We start from the raw sequence: 18,743 nt of genomic DNA, 5'->3' as shown, positions 1-18,743 counted from the left end.
TTTTAAAGCATGCAAGGCTCCCTGAAGGTGAGCATCTGGCCTTCCAAATGATGATACAACACATAACTAGCATCTTAACTAATGCAGGATATTAACCATTTATCAAAAGGAAGCTTTGTATGTCTGCTGAGGCTGATCAAGACTTGGTTCATTCTACAGCTCTCACATGGCCCCGTCATCAAACGCTCTATTGATATTCTACAAGTTCATTTGTAACCAATTATGTATTGCGTGTCACGTGATGATTGTAAAATTGTATATTGATTGTTTATTTTAGAGCAACACGGGGTGCCCTTGAGACAAATGATTATGATTGGTTGACCCCTGACCCTCCTCATAACTCATCTCTAATCACTCCCTGTCACATCCTACTCTAAACAGGGTCACATAACCATCTCCACATCATCCTATGTCACTGTCCATATTATCCTTCCTGAATACCCTGTATCACTCTACCTCCCCCATGTCATTCTACACCACTGTTGTCTGTCACCGTCCATTTTACCTGGTTATTCTCTACATGCTCTGCATTAGTCTTCAAACCTCATTACTCCCATATCACTCTCAATATTCCTGTATCACTCCACCTCCCTATGGCTCTCCATCATCCTCCAAACCACTCCATCTGGGTCGAACATCATGGGTTCTCGTTTTGGTATAGTACCTGCCTACTACTTAGACCGTCTCTCCTGCATTTATCCCCTGATTGCACAGCTGTGTGTGTGTGTGTGTGTGTGCGTGCTGCGCCGCCTGCCGCCCAGGGTTTCTTTGCACTCTCAGGCTCTTATGTAAGACGGAGGCAGGTGGTGCAGACACGGTTCACTCTGGACATGGGGAGAGAGAGAGCTGTGAATCACAGTTGGCTCTAGTGAAGCTAGCTATAGCAGCAACTGAGCCACTGAAAGTTAAAAATGGCGACATCAAAACCAAACATTTGCTGAAACTGTGACCAGACACAATACACTGGGTTTTTTATATCAAAATCAGCATAAAACCAATCTATTAGACAGTAAATTATTACCTTTTCACATTATATATATGTATATGTATATGTGTATATGATTAGATCAATGCTCATACATTACGTCCCATGTTGTAGCGTATATGACATATGGCTTGCACTTCTGCTCTTCTTAGTATCGTGCGTCTCAGAGGACATAGATCACTGCTCTGCTCATACAGTGGGGCAAAAAAGTATTTAGTCAGCCACCAATTGTGCAAGTTCTCCCACTTAAAAAGATGAGGCCTGTAATTGTCATCACAGGTACACTTCAACTATGACAGACAAAATGAGAAAGAAAAATCCAGAAAATCACATTGTAGGATTTTTTATGAATTTATTTGCAAATCATGGTGGAAAACTTTTGTTATTGACAAAACTTATTTATCTCAATACTTTGTCATATACCTTTTGTTGGCAATGACAGAGGTCAAACGTTTTCTGTAAGTCTTCACAAGGTTTTCACACACTATTGCTGGTATTTTGGCCGATTCCTCCATGCAGATCTCCTCTAGAGCAGTGATGTTTTGGGGCTGTTGCTGGGCAAAACGGACTTTCAAATCCCTCCAAAGATTTTCTATGGGGTTGAGATCTGGAGACTGGCTAGGCCACTCCAGGACCTTGAAATGCTTCTTAAGAAGCCACTCCTTCGTTGCCCGGGCGGTGTGTTTGGTGGGATCATTGTCATGCTGAAAGACCCAGCCACGTTTCAGGCCTCTCTCATCCTTTTAAGTGCAGAACTTGCACAATTGGTGGCTGACTAAATACTTTTTTGCCCCACTGTATATAAGCTATGGTGATTTGAGCCCTCATAGGTTGGCATTTATGATTCTTGCCTTGGAGGCAGCTCTGCAGAGTGGTCACTAGCTGGTACGGCCACAGTCATAAAATCTGATTTTAAACCTAACCTTACCCTCAACCTTAAGCACACTGCTAAGCCTTATGCCTAACCCTAACTTTAAAGACGAAAAAGCACATTTTTGTTTTCGGCAGCGTAACCTAGTGGTTAGAGTGTTGGACTAGTAACCAGAAGGTTGCGAGTTCAAACCCCCGAGCTGACAAGGTACAAATCTGTCGTTCTGCCCCTGAACAGGCAGTTAACCCATTGTTCCCAGGCCGTCATTGAAAATAAGAATATGTTCTTAATTTTAACTGACTTGCCTGGTTAAATAAAGGTCAAATAAAAAAATAAAACGGTATGTACAATTTTGACTTTGCAGCTGGCCCATCTAGCAGAAATTGCTCAGATCTGCCTCCAGGGCAAGATTCATGACAATAACAACCTGTTGAGTCCTCTGGAAGTTCGCCAAACCTGTATGGTGGACAGATATATTGATGGACAGGTGAAATTAGGTGTATGGAGATTACAAGGCCAACTAGAAATGTCCTAGAACTCTTCCTCATTTTGTCCACCAGTAACGTCATTAAAAAATCCATTGCATGCAGCAATATGACTCCTCGTAGCCGTTTGCATATTTCATTTCGTCCCCCCCCCTAGAAGCAGCTGATATAAATATTGAGAAACAACTACCGCATAAATAAATTATTTGAAGGAGCTGCTGCTAAAACAAAGGAAACTGAAAAGATATCCCTTTTTTGACATTATTGAACAACCAAATTGAAAGCATAGCGGATAACAGTGCTGGGCCAGTAACCCAAAGATCGCCGGTTCGAATCTCCGAGCCAACTTGGTTGAAAAGTATGTTGACGTGCCCTTGTGTGAAAAATATGTTCATGTGCCCTTGAGCAAGGCACTTAATCTTAATTGCTCCTGGTTAAGAGCGTCTGCTAAGTGAGAAGTTATTCTGCGGCCTGAGAGACTGCCTGTGCCTCGAGAGCGCCGCTGTAGGGACACGTGAGGGATGCCTTCCCACTGACGAGTTTGGCAGCATGCACCTGTAGTCTTTTAGTGACAGATTGAAGAGTTTCAGACGCGCCAAATCCGGATATCAATTTAAACTTTTAATTTCACATTGTTCTGATTCTCAGCCAAAACCGGCATAGACAATTATTCCAGCCTTTAAAAACAAACGTTCTCGACTATCAGCAATAAAATGAATACAAATATTGCATGTCTCATCTATCAGTGTAGAAGTGATACAATGCCAACCTACCACCATATAGGTCAATGATTTCTTTATTTTTCAATGCGCATAGTTGCACATTTTGTTGATCCTATGGTTCACCTCAAGGTGTTCTGTATCTGACATTGCTAAAAAGAGAGCCAGACATCACCAACTCTGACCAACTAAAAATAAGAATTTGAACTCTGTGTGAACGAAGCTACAGACAACATAGAGGGTATGGAGTAATTAAGATATCTCAAACGCCAAAAGGCATGGAACTATGGTATTGTGTTTGAGTCAAGGGGTGGTCAATCTCGTATCTGCTGCAATTTATCCCCTAGGCCAGTTGCAGGCCTGAGTGACGTAGCTGGGTCCTCGGGGGAAACGTATCAAGCCAGACCAACCTTCCGACCCCCGATCTATATATATGCCAAGACAACTAGCCCTAACACCACTTATCATTCTGTCCATGTTAGGGTCGGAAGAAAGGATAACTTGGCTGTGGACGTGCTAATGCTAGCTAAGTCCACTTTAAGACAGGCCGTGACTGTGGGAGATGTGATTGCTGTCCCTAAAGACAGAGTGAAGAGGATGGCAACCTCATTGAAGACACATTTAGTCATTCTTGTCCCGAGAGAGAGGGAGGCAGGGTGTAAGAGTGCCTCCGTGCTTACATGTGTTTTGTGCGTGATCTCTGTCAAATACATACATTGCTTCTATCTTTGCAAACTATTGTATATTAATGTTGCTAAAGCAGGTTATAACAATCCATAGCTAGTTAACTAAATTAAGTACAATAAAATATAATGAAAAACTTGACCAAGACACAGACCTGCAAAGCTGTGAAGATAATGAAGTTAGTAGAGCTATACCTGAACCATTACAATGTCTCTCTCATGCTATAGCTCCCACTCTCCTTGCACTTTCCCTAAATTCTAAATGGGTTTTTTAAGGTGTGACAGCAGTGTTTTACAGTCTTTTTTTTTACAAAGTCTGAAATATAATAGGACTCTCTAAGCCTCCATCTCCCTCTAGTTTCTAGTGAGAGAATGTGATTTACAAAGCTATTGAGATCCCCCAGCTGCCCCCCTCCTCCCTCCAATGGAAACGCTCGTAGCGTAATTACTTTACAAGATGGATGGAGCCCATCCAGGGCGCCCTGGACCCCCAGCTAAATCAAAGCCCTCTTTCCGTCGGGTCGAGAACCGTTCGCAAGAACGCCACACGCGTCAGAAATGAGTGCACCTCTCATTCCCCCAGCATCTCTCACACATCCTCCTCTCGCCTCTTCTCATCTGTACATTGCCACTCCATGCCATAGATCAGGCCCCTGCAGCACCTATGAGCCAGAGAGGGATGGCGGTAGAGAAAGAGATAGAGAAGGGGGAGACTGAGATGCAGGTGTGTGCCACAGTAGAGGACACTGCACTACTCTGCCCTCTCATTCAGAGACATATGAAAAGGTGTCCAGCTTTTAGAAATGAAATGCCACACTCTGAGCCTGTGTGTGTCATACACTCACATCAATGGGCCCGGCCGGCACCCGGTCCAGTCACACACATTGTTTGTCTCTGGCATGCACGGCGGCATACCCCCAAACTCGCACATTCACATGCACACCCACACACACCCTGACAGACACATGAGAGTACACAAACAGGATTTAGTCCTTGCTCTGCTCTCCCTCCCTCCATTCCTCTCTCTCTCTTTCTTCCTGTTTCTCTCTCTCTCTTCCACCCTATTCTCTCTCTCCTGAGCCTGGCTGTAAACTCCCAGCTCCCCTGCCTAGCTCCCAGGTCTTGCCCCTAGGCATGGACCAATTTGCTGGAACTTGTGTGTGTGCCTGTGTGTGTGTGGGGGGTGTTTGGCAAGTGAAGGTATGTGAGGGCTGTATCTGTTTTAATCCATGATGAAGTGTAGCTGTTGCATTTGATATGGCTCAGAGTGATTACTACTCCTTAGACCACCCCTCATCCTTTCGTTCTACAGGTACATCACTTTCCCCCCATACACAGGCCACCTCCCATGTTACACCAGCCTGCACACAACCTGCAATAGTCAGTCATATTCATCATCTCTCAGCTGGTGTAACATGACCGCGTCATGTTTTAAGTGATTCCATATACACTTTGAAAGATACGAGTACAGCTCAAATCTATTACAACTGTTGATTATCCTTCTATCAATTGGAACATTAAACACCACCAGTAAGCAGTCATAGAAGAGCCGGCATGACATGTGAACGCAGTTGACATGACTTGGCGCAGACACAGTGGGTCAGTGAGATTGTGCTTTGCTGCGCTCTGTGTGATGGGGCCACTTGGGTTCATTATTCAACCTTTCAGACCATTCTTCTCATCTCTCTCCTTAAATTAGCCGTGGCTAGAGGGGAAGCAGCTGTCAAACTGCTCACACTCCCCCAATATACACACACACACACCTAGTTTACTGCCTCGATAAATAGTAATTAGTGTGTGGCCAGATTTGTTCACACCAGTGTACCTCAGTAACACGCACACTGGCACTCACGAATGCCAGCCTAGACATAAGCTGTGTTCGAATACCCATACTAACATACTGTATACTAATGTACTATTAGTTCATTTTTGTATACTGTAAACAAATGGTATCCTTTCAGTTGAGCGTACTACCGGAATTTGAGGATGTTGCTATGCAACCTCTTGCTAGCTTGTTAGCATAACAAGTGACTAGCCTGACACTTCGGCGTGTTCGTAAATTCAGAGTTGCCAGATTGTCCGTTCGTACATTCAGAGCGTTTCCTTCTGGTAGCGTTCAGAATGCACACTGGGCGCTCTGGCTGGGGAGTGGGGATTGTTCCGAGCATTCTGACCACTGCCCTAGCAGAGATGTTTTTCCAGAGCGTTGGTGACTATCTGTGCTGCTGGCAACAATTTAATTACGCTTTTTTTGCCGACGTTTACTGACACGGGCCATATTCAACGGGTGTTGAGCGTTCGTGAATTCATCAATTATTCTGCGCTCTGGCACATTCAGATGAGAGTGCTCTGAAATCGGAGTAGATGGCCAGAGCGAATTTATGTTCATTGCGTCTCAGAACGCACGACTATACGACTTAGCTAAGATTGACGTGAATAATCAAGTCAATAAACGTTGGGTAGTTAAGTTAGCATATAGTTAATATACTGGCAAGTTCGATTAATTGCGTCATCGGCCCTAAAAGTATGGAAATACTGTCCACTGTGTGTAGTCTTCGTATTTTTGCGAATGGAGTACGACATCCGGTAACTTGTGGCATACTAACTCTATCCATACTATGACCAATAACCATACTACATACTCAATTTACGTCACAAATAGTATGGTTAGTGCGGTTAGTATGACTATTCGAACACAGCTACACTGTACATGCATACAAAACATAAAATTCAATAGATTTCTACATTATCTGGGCAATAATTATTGTGTTCGGGCAATGCTTCCGTGTTTTTGTGTATGTGTATGAAGGGTAGTCAGATGAAGGGTCACTGGCTGGTATGTGGGCTGCTAGCATTAAGATTAAAGACCAGTGGTCACCGTGGGCGACACATTAATTGTCCGGCGGAGAGCCATTTATTTTGTCTCACCTTCCCTTCTGCCCGCTGTTTTATGTCCCTAGTCTCTTTCCCTGACTCGTTAACAACCTTAACAACCTTAATTTACTTTTATTTGATTATTCATGAACTTGTTTATCTGATTGGTTCTCATGCTGTGACTTGTACGAATGCATCCTGGGAGAAATAATGACAAATAAAATCTCAAAGGAACTCAATGGTCTTCTGTCTCCTTGTAACTGGCTCCTCTAGGATTCCCCTAGCCAGAAACTTTAATAATTTTACATTTTTAGAAACTTTAAAAAATATATATATTTTGGTTGAACTTTGGGTTAATTAATATCGTAACTTTAAATTGGGAACATTGTTTAGTTGTAATCTAAATTCCCCTGGCTGGAGTGAGATGGGGGTTTGAGGGTGGTGGTCGGGAACTCTGTAGTGTTTGACTGAGCACTTCTCAGAGTGGAGCTGCTTGGAGAGAAAGAGAGCTCACACTGAACAGAGGGAATTCTGGGATGAAGCTCCCAGCCTTCATGAAGGATGACAGCCCAGGGGTTCAGTGTGATTATGAAGTCACCCTGAAATTAACACTGGAACAAGAAATAACATGCTAAAATGATTATTTTCTCAGACAGATTAACCTAAGAATAGATTGAACTAAGAATCAGAAGAGATTCAGTCAGAGTGGGAGAGGAGAGGGGATATTACCCTCCACTGTATATTAACCAGGGATAGATTAACTAAGAATAACATTAGAGTTGAATTATCCAGATTTCAGTTTTACTGTACTTGCAGTAAATCTGCCGTGTGCGTGTGTGTGTGTGTGCGTGTGTGCGTGCACCTGTGTGTTTTCTGCTCATAGAAACGGACACCTGAGTTGCTGTGGATTGAAACACAAGTTCGTTATCCCAGAGACGTTGGCATTCTGTTTTTTGGCCTTATAAACTGCTTGACATCCACAGAAGTACACTAGCACAGGAGTACAGAACAGCTTGATAGTTGAAACGGTGCATGTGTTTTTTAGCACCAGCGGCAGAAACAAAGAAGCTTATGACACGCTGTTTGTTCAAACGCCACCATTCTGCAGGGTTTTCACGGTTCACTTTGACCATTCGTCCACTTAAACACACCTCTAAAACTGTCCTGGAGGCAGAAGGTATTACTACATCAAACGGCTTCACCTGACAAAGCCACAATGACTGTTACAGATGTAGGATCTTAATTTGAGCCAGTTTGCTACAGCAGGAAAATAATCCTGCAGCAACAGGAAATGTTTTTTAAAATGTTTATTTAACCAGGTAGACTAGTTGAGAACAAGTTCTAATTTCAACTGCAACCTGGCCAAGATAAAAAGCAAAGCAGTTTGACACAACACATGGAATAAACAAACATACAGTCAATTATTACATACATGTGGATTATATTTAATGGATATTTTTCGTAGGGGTTACGTTTCACATTAGGGCAAATCATGTCTGAAATTTTAAAGGTTAAGTAAGTTACAACCTTTAGAAGCCTTTTTAAACCTTGAATACACTACAAGTTTGCATTTCCTGTTGTGGATGAAAATTCTCATCAACATAAGAGTGATCAAATTAAGATCCTACATTTGTAGGCCTTTTACACAACCCTACACACTTCTCCTGATGGGGCTGCTGATGCTTGTACTATCTGACCCTATTTCAACACATATTGTAGGCCTATGTGGTGGGCCTGAACAATATGTCAATGGTAATATCATTTTTGGGCTGGTTTCATTGCTTCCCCTTGCCATTCCTTAGAGATATAGCTAGTGTTGTCTTTCTCATTGTGTGAGCTGATAATGGAATAATTAGAGCTTTGTGCACTAGCCCCTCCCCCTGCAGTCAATACTCCGCATCTTGTGTGAGAGTGTGTATGTGTCTGTAGCTCGTGCACACTCGGGGAGCTGGGCAGGCAGTGGGGAGGAAGTCTGTCAGACTGCAGGCCCTGTAGAATGTGACCCTAACCCACGCTAAGCTAATCAATAAGGGCTCACGTGGGATTCCTCCCCGTGAGCTAAACGCTAATGCTAGCACTCTGTTGGGCCAGAACACACAACACCTCCCTGACTGAGAGACATCTGCATACGCACACACATTTACTGTACACACACACACGTATACTGCATCGCGAAGAGAGAAATATTATCTGTGAGTGATTTATGAGCTGACCTTATCATGCTGATATATAAATAAACCTGTCTCTCAGAGACTCGGCAGAAGTTAAGGCACGTGCTCTTTTGCAATTTCGACTTGCACTTCTCTGGCACTCTGCTATTTTCCAACCCTGGCGCCTTTATTATAAGAGCTTGCTTGCGCTGAGGTGGGAGTGGTGGAAATAACTGAGGTGTGTCCTTACAAACGTGCCCCAATGTTCAAGCAGCGCTAATAGCTAAATGTCTCCAAATGTATTCAGAGTTCATTTTGATATTTCTGGTGGAGGTTAGGGTGCAGACAATGCCTTTTGCTCATGGAATGAGAGATGTGATTTATAATATCATGCTTCTGACCATATCCTATTTAACAAACAGATTGTTTTTCATTTAATTTGATGGGGGGGGGCTTGAATGCGATGCAATTTTGTCTGCTATTTCTGTAGAAGTCCAAATATGGTCTGTGAGATGATTCCATGATGTTTATAAAGCATTACATCTGGGAACAGTGTCACGGTGAGTGGACATTCCCCATTCTCTTCATACTGGATCTATGTCCAGCTCCTGTGAAAAGTTTGGGTGGTGTAAAACCCTCCATAGTCTTCAGTTTCCTTGTCTATAGGCCTATAATACGCCTACGGGGAGCAATTATGCTGCCTGTAACTGTTTAGACAGCCTATTTAAGACATATTGTTGTTTTTGTTTTTCATTGTATATATTGTATTTTTAGGCCTTATCAATAGCCTAGTGAATTTAACTATGCTTGGCATACCTATGTCCAGACTGCAATTTACTGTGTGTGTGTGTGTGTGTGTGTGTGTGTGTGTGTGTGTGTGTGTGTGTGTGTGTGTGTGTGTGTGTGTGTGTGTGTGTGTGTGTGTGTGTGTGTGTGTGTGTGTGTGTGTGTGTGTGTGTGTGTGTGTGTGTGTGTGTGTGTGTGTGTGTGTGTGTGTGTCTGCCTGCCTGCCTGCCTGCCTGCCTGCCTGCCTGCCTGCCTGTACCTAGACTTGTTTTGTCTTGTTTTTTGGGGGGAGAAAATAGTGGTGGATCCATTTTCATAAAATCAATAATATTATGCATGTGGCTGGCGGGTTGCTGCTAGTAATGCCCTCCAGGTGTGTTGCCCGTATTAATGATAGCGCACAATTTCCCGTGGTAGGCCAACAGTGTACTGTCATCTGCTAGCATAACTACCTTCGCTCCTCGTCTCCTGCTCTCTAATTTGTAGGAGTGAAAACTGGGTGGGCATGTGGTGATTATGAAGGTTTGGTCGATGCAGCCATAGCTATGTCTCCTTATTGTTGTTTAGTGTGTCATATTCCTTTCATTTCCTTCTCTTTGTCTTGTCTTGTTTTTCGGGGGGTGTGGGGTCAAAAAAACAAATGCATATTTATGAAATCTAATTTCAGCCCACTTGCCAAGTGCGATATGCAGCAGGCCCTAATTATATCTGATAAATATGCATGACTAACGACATTTGAGGATCTCCAATAATCAGAGCAAAGAGATCTCATTAAAACACGAGGGTGACTCATATCTGGATATAGTCATGAGGTATATACACCCTGAGAAACCATTACAGTCTAACATGACACCAACGCCAATACCACAACATCATAATGTTGAGAAACAGATCAACAATTTGATCAACACAGATCAATACACAAATCCTTAGTCATCAAGTATAGGAATTCCAATCGTCCACAATCACATCTCAAAAACCAATGGGCTGAAACTTCAAAGGTAGAAATGTATCATGCTTTATCTCAATCTCTGTCCTATTACCCTCTTATACAATGTGACACAGGAAGTTGTGCTCTGGCTTTTACACCTGCCAAACTGGGATCATAATCATCATTGTCGTACTTCATTGTTTTAATGGGCCATATTTAAAACAGGACGGGTAGTTGTTGGCTGGCAAACCGATGGCATATCGGTCAGAAGAGGTCTCTCAGCTGGGTGTAAATCTCTGTGAGAGAGGTTGGCACCTGACTCCTTCCTCTGCCTCTCCACTTGGCGGTCTGAGATACCAACCTTGGAACGTCTTTTCAAATCACACATTCTCACTCCGTTACGACCCACACAATATTTCACCTTTTAAAGGACAGATACAGAGTGTCATGTATCTCACTTTTTCCATTTATCTCCAGTAATGAAATGTACAATTTCACACCATTGCTCTTATTGTTAAATATATCTATTTTCTTTTTTTTATTACATAGATTCAAATAATGTATGAATCTTAAAATTACAGACATTTAGAGTAAGAGTGACACTTTTTTCCCAGCTTTAATATTGCAGAAAGATTGTGGCTTCTATCAATGTAATTGTCTGCATCATTTCCAATCCCCCATATATATTTTGGGGAAATATACAGTACCAGTCAAGTCTGGACACACCTGCTCTTTTTTTTTGTTTTTTTGTTACTATTTTCTACATTGTAGAATAATAGTGAAGACATCAAACTATGAAATAACACATATGAAATCATGTAGTAACCAAAAAAGTGTTAAACAAATCCAAATATATTTTATATTTGAGATTCTTCAAAGTAGCCACCCTTTGCTTTGATGAAAGCTTTGCACACTCTTGGCATTCTCTCAACCAGCTTCATGAGGTAGTCAGCTGGAATGTATTTCAATTAACCGGTGTGCCGTGTTTATTTGTGGAATTTCTTTCCTTTATTAATGTGTTTGAGCCAATCAGTTGTTACAGAAGATAACCCTATTTGGTAAAAGACCAGGTCCATATTATGGCAAGAACAGCTCAAATAAGCAAAGAGAAACAACATACCATCATTACTTTAAGACATGAAGGTTAATCAACCAGGAACATTTCAAGAACTTTTAAAGTTTCTTCAGGTGCAGTCGCAAAAACTATCAAGCGCTATGATGAAACTGGCTCTCATGAAGACCGCCAGCAGGAAAGGAAGACCCAGAGTTACCTTTGTAGCAGAGGATAAGTTCATTAGAGTTAACTGCACCTCAGAAATTGCAGCCCAAATAAATGCTTCACAGAGTTTAGGTAACAGACACATCTCAACATCAACTGTTCAGAGGAGACTGCGTGAATCAGGCCTTCATGGTCTAATTTCTGTAAGGAAACCACTACTAAAGAACACCAATAATAAGAAGAGACAATCTTGGGCCAAGAAGCACGAGCAATGGACATTAGACCGGTGGAAATCTGTCCTTTGGGCTGATGAGTCCAAATTTGAGATTTTTGGTTGCAAATGCTGTGTCTTTGTGAGATGCAGAGTAGGTGAACAGATGATCAATGCATGTGTGGTTCCCACCATAAAGCATGGAGGAGGAGGTGTGAAGGTGCTTTGCTGGTGACACTGTCTGTGATTTATTTAGAATTAAAGGCACACTTAACCAGCAAGGCTACCACAGCATTCTGCATCGATACGCCATCCAATCTGGTTTGCACTTAGTGGGACTATCATTTGTTTTTCAACAGGACAATGACCCAAAACACACCTCCAGGCTGTGTTAGGGCTATTTGACCAAGAAGGATATTGATGGAGTGCTGCCTCCATAATCCCTCTACTTCAACCCAATTGAGATGGTTTGGGATGAGTTGGACCGCAGAGGGAAGGAAAAACAGCCAACAAGTGCTCAGCATATGTGGGAACTCCTTCGAGACAGTTGAAAAAGCATTCCTCATGAAGCTGGTTGAGAAAATGCCAAGAGTGTGCAAAGCCGTCATCGAGGAAAATGGTGAATATTTTGAAGAATTTCAAATATAAAATATATTTTGTTTAACACTTTTTGGTGGTTATGATCCCATATGTGTTATGTGGTAGTTTTGATGTCTTTACTATTATTCTACAATGTAGAAAATAGAAAAAAAGAAAAAAAAACTTTGAATGAGTTGGTGTGTCCAAACTTTTGACTGGTACTGTATATATTTTAAATATATATATTTTCAATACTTAGGCTTCTACTTCCAGCTTATACATACTGTATACATTTTACAGACACAATATATTTGACATTAGTTGTCTTTATTTGTTTGTTTGTTTTAGGTCCCAGCCTTCAGCTATCCTCAACCCCTCCCATCTATCTCTGAAGGCCATCCTGTTTTGATTTCTAATTACCACATTCAACTGTGCTGTTTCACAAAAGTTCTGAACATTTCTGTTCTCATAGTTTCTACAGATACACATTTTTGCTAAGATTATTATAACCCAGCAGTGCTATTTGCAGAGTTAGCGCAAGGTAAATATTGCAATTCTTTAGCCTTGAACCTGTGACCAAATTCAAGCTACATATGGACAGTACCAAAACAAATGATCTAATGATTCTGTCTCTTTACAGCACAATCTGCAGAGCTGGGATGGTTGTAGCATTCGGAAACTATTCAGACCCCTTGACTTTCACATTTTTTTATGTTACAGCCTTATTCTAAAATGGATTAGAAATGTAAATTATTCATGAAACTACGCACAATACCTCATAATGACATTGTGAAAATCTGTTTTTTAGAAATGTATAATTTTTTATATTTTTTTTAACGCATTCCTTATTTACATAAGTATTCAGACCCTTTGCTATGAGACTTGCAATTGAGCTCAGGTGCATCCTGTTTCCATTGATCCTCCTTGATGTTTTTACAACTTGATTAGAGTCCACCTGTGGTAAATTCAATTGATTGGACATGCTTTGGAAAGGCACACACCTGTATATACACTGCTCAAAAAATAAAGGGAACACTAAAATAACACATCCTAGATCTGAATGAATGAAATATTCTTATTAAATACTTTTTTCTTTACATAGTTGAATGTGCTGACAACAAAATCACACAAAAATTATCAATATAAATCAAATGTATCAACCCATGGAGGTCTGGATTTGGAGTCAAAATGAAAGTGGAAAACCACACTACAGGCTAATCCAACTTTGATGTAAATGCCCTTAAAGCAAGTGAAAATGAGGTTTAATAGTGTGTGTGGCCTCCACGTGCCTGTATGACCTCCCTACAACGCCTGGGCATGCTCCTGATGGTCTCCTGAGGGATCTCCTCCCAGACCTGGACTAAAGCATCCGCCAACTCCTGGACAGTCTGTGGTTGGTGGATGGAGCGAGACATGATGTCCCAGATGTGCTCAATTGGATTCAGGTCTGGGGAACGGGCAGGCCAGTCCATAGCATCAATGTCTTCCTCTTGCAGGAACTGCTGACACACTCCAGCCACATGAGGTCTAGCATTGTCTTGCATTAGGTGGAACCCAGGGCCAACCGCACCAGCATATGGTCTCACAAGGGGTCTGAGGATCTCATCTCGGTACCTAATAGCAGTCAGGCTACCTCTGGCGAGCCCCCCAAAGAAATGCCACCCCACCCCACACCATGACTGACCCACCTCCAAACCGGTCATGCTGGAGGATGTTGCAGGCAGCAGAACTTTCTCCACGGCGTCTCCAGACTTGTACGTCTGTCACATGTGCTCAGTGTGAACCTGCTTTCATGTGTGAAGAGCACAGGGCGCCAGTGGCGATTTGCCAATCTTGGTATTCTCTGGCAAATGCCAAACGTCCTGCACAGTGTTGGGCTGTAAGCACATCCCTCACCTGTGGATATCGGACACTCATACCACCCTCATGGAGTCTGTTTCTGACCGTTTGAGCAGACATGTACATTTGTGGCCTGCTGCAGGTTATTTTGCAAGGCTCTGTCAGTGCTCCTCCTCTTCCTCTTTCTTGCACAAAGGCGGAGGTAGCGCTCCTGCTGCTGGGTTGTTGCCCTCCTACGGCCTCCTCCACGTCTCCTGATGTACTGGCCTGTCTCCTGGTAGCGCCTCCATGCTCTGGATACTACGCTGACAGACACAGCAAACCTTCTTGCCACAGCTCGCATTGATTTGCCACCCTGGATGAGCTGCACTACCTGAGCCACTTGTGTGGGTTGTAGACTCCGTCTCATGCTACCTCTAGCGTGAAAGCACCGCCAGCATTCAAAAGTGACCAAAACATCAGCCAGGAAGCATAGGAACTGAGAAGTGGTCTGTGGTCACCACCTGCAGAACCACTCCTTTATTGGGAGTGTCTTGCAAATTGCCTATAATTTCCACCTGTTGTCTATTCCATTTGCACAACAGCATGTGAAATTTATTGTCATTCAGTGTTGCCTCCTAAGTGGACATTTTGATTTCACAGAAGTGTGATTGACTTGGAGTTACATTGTGTTGTTTAAGTGTTCCCTTTACTTTTTTGAGCAGGGTATAAGGTCCCACAGTTGACAGTGCATGTCAGAGCAAAAACCAAGCCATGAGGTCGAAGAAATTGTCCGTAGAGCTCCGAGACAGACACAGATCTAGGGAACGGTACCAAAACATTTTTGCAACATTGAAGGTCCCCAAGAACAAAGTGGCCTCAATCATTCTTAAATGAAATAAGTTTGGAACCACCAAGACTCTTCCTAGTGCTGGCCGCCCGTCCAAACTGAGCAATCGTGGGAGAAGGGCATTGGTCAGGGAGGTGACCAAGAACCTGATGGTCGCTCTGACAAAGCTCTTGAGTTCCTCTGTGGAGATGGGAGAACTTTTCAGAAGGACAACCATCTCTGCAGTACTCCACCAATCAGGCCTTTATGGTAAAGTGGCAAGACGTAAGCCACTTTTAGTAAAAGGCACATGACAGCCCACCTAAAGGACTAAGATTCTCTGGTCTGATGAAAACCAAGATTGAACTATTTGGCCTGAATTCCAAGCGTCATGTCGGGAGGAAACTTGGCATCATCCTTACGGTGAAGCATGGTGGTGGCAGCATCATGCAGTGGGAATATTTTTCAAAGGCAGGGACTGGCAGACAAGTCAGGATTGAGGGAAAGATGAACGGAACAAAGTACAGAGATATCCATGTTGAAAATCTGCTCCAGAGCGCTCAGGATCTCAGACTGGAGAGAAGGTTCACCTTCCAACAGGACAACGGCCCTAAGCCCACAGCCAAGACAACGCGGGAGTGGCTTTGGGACAAGTCTCTGAATGTCCTTGAGTGGCCCAGCCAGAGCCCAGAACCCAATCTAAGAGAGACCTGAAAATAGCTGTACAGCAATCCTCCACATCCAACCTGACAGAGCTTGAGGATCTGCTGAGAACAATGGGAGAAACTCCCCAAATACAGGTGTGCCAAGCTTCATACCCAAGAAGACTTCAGGCTGTAATCGCTGCCAAAGATGCTTCAACAAAGTTCTAAGTAAACGGTCTTTATACTTATGTAAATGTGATATTACAGTTTTGTTTCAGTTTTGCAAAAAAAAAACTGTTTATTACTTTGTCCTGATGGGCAATTGAGTGTAGATTTGATGAAGGGGAAAACTATTTAATCAATTTTAGAATAAGGCTATAATGTAACAAAATGTGGAAAAAGTCAAGGGGTCTGAATACTTTCCGAATGTACAGTATATAACATTCTATTGGGTGCAAAGTTATTGTATCATTTAAATTGAAAAACGTTGTTTTATGTAACAGTTCATAAACCATGTGCCATGGAATCGGTACATCGAAAATCTCTTACTAACTATTTTGCAACCTGTATTTCTCAGCTGTTAATGTTTTGGTCCTTAAATGAATCTGGTCTACTTTTTTATTCATCACAACTTTCTTTAACCAATTTTGGTCTTTAAAGCAGGGCCGACAGACAATTTCCTTCTCTGGCTACCACTTGCCTCCTCCATTTTTTCGGTAATGCTGCAATCAGTTGGTTGTAATGTTGGATAGAGAAGACGTTTCCATATTTTTGATAACTGCATGTGTGACAACTCCACCAGTCCTATTTATGATAATTTTTTACAAAGATTATACTGTTTTTAAAAAACATTTCTCAACAAATATATATTTTTTTAAGCAATTAGTATATTTGAGTTTAGCCATCATTTTTGTTGTGATATTTGTTCTGTCCTTTCTGGTAGATTAACCCGAAATTGCAACCAGCTTTCTATGGCTTGTTTTAAAAATAGTGATATTTTGGAAACACTATATCCCTGACTCAGTTGAATGTGTAGGCTACGGCATAGTCGATAACATCCATTCAGTATAGATGTGTCACTTCCATGACATTTACAGACAGCCTAGCGGTCTTAAAATGGAGTCAGTTATTTTACCTTTATTTAACTAGGCAAGTCAGTTAAGAACAAATTCTTATTTTCAATGACGGCCTAGGAACAGTGGGTTAACTGCCTGTTTAGGGGCAGAACGACAGATTTGTAACTTGTCAGCTTGGGGATATGAACTTGCAACCTTTTGGTTACTAGTCCAATACTCTAACCACTAGGCTACCCTGCTGCCCCAAATTGTTGTCTTTACAGGCAGCTAGCTGGCTCCTTTCTCCTTTCGCTCAGCCTGATAGGGCTCACATCCTTGTCTTGTCATAGCGTGTTGTAGCATCATATGCCATCACTGTAGCATGTTAGTCTGTCATCAGGTGGAGTGGCTGCAGCAGGGGAGGTGAGGGGGCGGTGTGGAGGTGGGGTGGGAGGTATTCAGCAGACAGTGAGCGCTAGCCTCATAAAGCCTTTATCACGCCTAAACGGCTCCATCTCCCAAAGCCAGGGCCAGATTAGCGCCGCCCATTCGAGTGGAACCATGAGAAGGCAGGAACCAACTAAACAAAGCTGTGAGGGGGAAGCCAACATAGACGCACCGGAGGGGGGGGGGGGGGGGGGTGTCATGCTTTTTTTAGGCTTCCTGATTGATGTGTCAATGGGCTTTTATTGCTGTTGTGTTCTCTGAAGAGTCAAGTCGATTACATGGAGAGCATTTTACACTTCAAAGTACCGTAGCATGGATGGATATACTGTATCCAAGATGTGAACATGTGAATGGCAGCTCAAGTGCACACGATGTACACGATGTAATGCAAATCTTACGTGCATATGTAACTGATGTAGGACTGCCGTTTTTACATAATACTAAACACGGCTACAGTTAATGACTCTGTGTGTGTGTCTCTCCAAACACAGACCCACTAATGAAACATGACCTCTGACCCTTGTGTGTACCCAGGTGTGGCGTGTTGGCCGAGGGAGCTGTCAGTCTGCAGCTGGCCTATCTGGAGCTCTCAGGAGAATGGACCAGAGCAGACAGTCTAGCTGAGGATGCCCCCCGTCCATCCCCATCTCTACACCTGCTCTCTCACTTCTCACACCATGCTAGGAAGACTCACTCTGCACCTCTGCTTCTGACCCCCCCCCCCACCCCTCCCAATACCTTATTTATCCCAGTATCTCCAATAACCTACTAATTTTAGGTTATTTGGAGGTCCTTTCTATAACCATTTCTGCCCACGAGTGAACTCTTGGTCATAATTTGTTTTTGTGGCCAGAAGACTGAAGGACATGTCCTTCTTCTCAGAGAGTGGTCCCAGACGGCAGGGTTCTGGTGGGACGCGGCGCTCCAGCCCCCGCAGGATGTCTGACCCGTGTCTGGTGTGTCTCCTGAGCCTGGCCCTCTGCCTGACCCTGTCTTCCTGTCAGCGGGCCGACCTCAGCGGGAAACACCCCATGGTCACCACGGGCTATGGCAAGCTGCGCGGCGTCAGGAAGGAGCTCAACAACGAGATCCTGGGGCCCGTGGAGCAGTACTTGGGCGTGCCCTATGCCACCCCGCCCATCGGCGAGCGTCGCTTCCAGCCCCCTGAGGCACCAGGTTCCTGGCAGGAGATCCGCAACGCCACCCAGTTTGCCCCTGTATGCCCGCAGAACGTACACGGGGTGCTGCCTGAGATTATGCTGCCGGTGTGGTTCACTGACAACCTGGATGCTGCAGCAGGCTACGTTCAGAACCAGAGTGAGGACTGTCTGTACCTCAATGTCTACGTGCCCACTGAGGATGGTGAGTCCAGCTCCTGTTCCATCTATCAGGCCAGAGTAAACTTCCAGTCAGGCAGGCTCATGCTAGGACAGACTGTCTAGGGTTTCTACTGCTGG

General features: G+C 43.3%; 1 pseudogene; it reads left to right on the top strand.

The window, feature by feature from the left end:
• The window catches only part of LOC124007973, an 82,351-nt pseudogene that overhangs the window by 12,406 nt on the left and 51,202 nt on the right, over positions 1 to 18,743 (top strand).

The sequence above is a fragment of the Oncorhynchus gorbuscha genome, linkage group LG02 (assembly GCF_021184085.1).
Source record: "Oncorhynchus gorbuscha isolate QuinsamMale2020 ecotype Even-year linkage group LG02, OgorEven_v1.0, whole genome shotgun sequence".
NCBI classification, from domain to species: Eukaryota; Metazoa; Chordata; class Actinopteri; order Salmoniformes; family Salmonidae; genus Oncorhynchus; species Oncorhynchus gorbuscha.
Note: the sequence above shows the minus strand (reverse complement) of the source record. Positions and strands in the feature narration are given on the sequence as shown.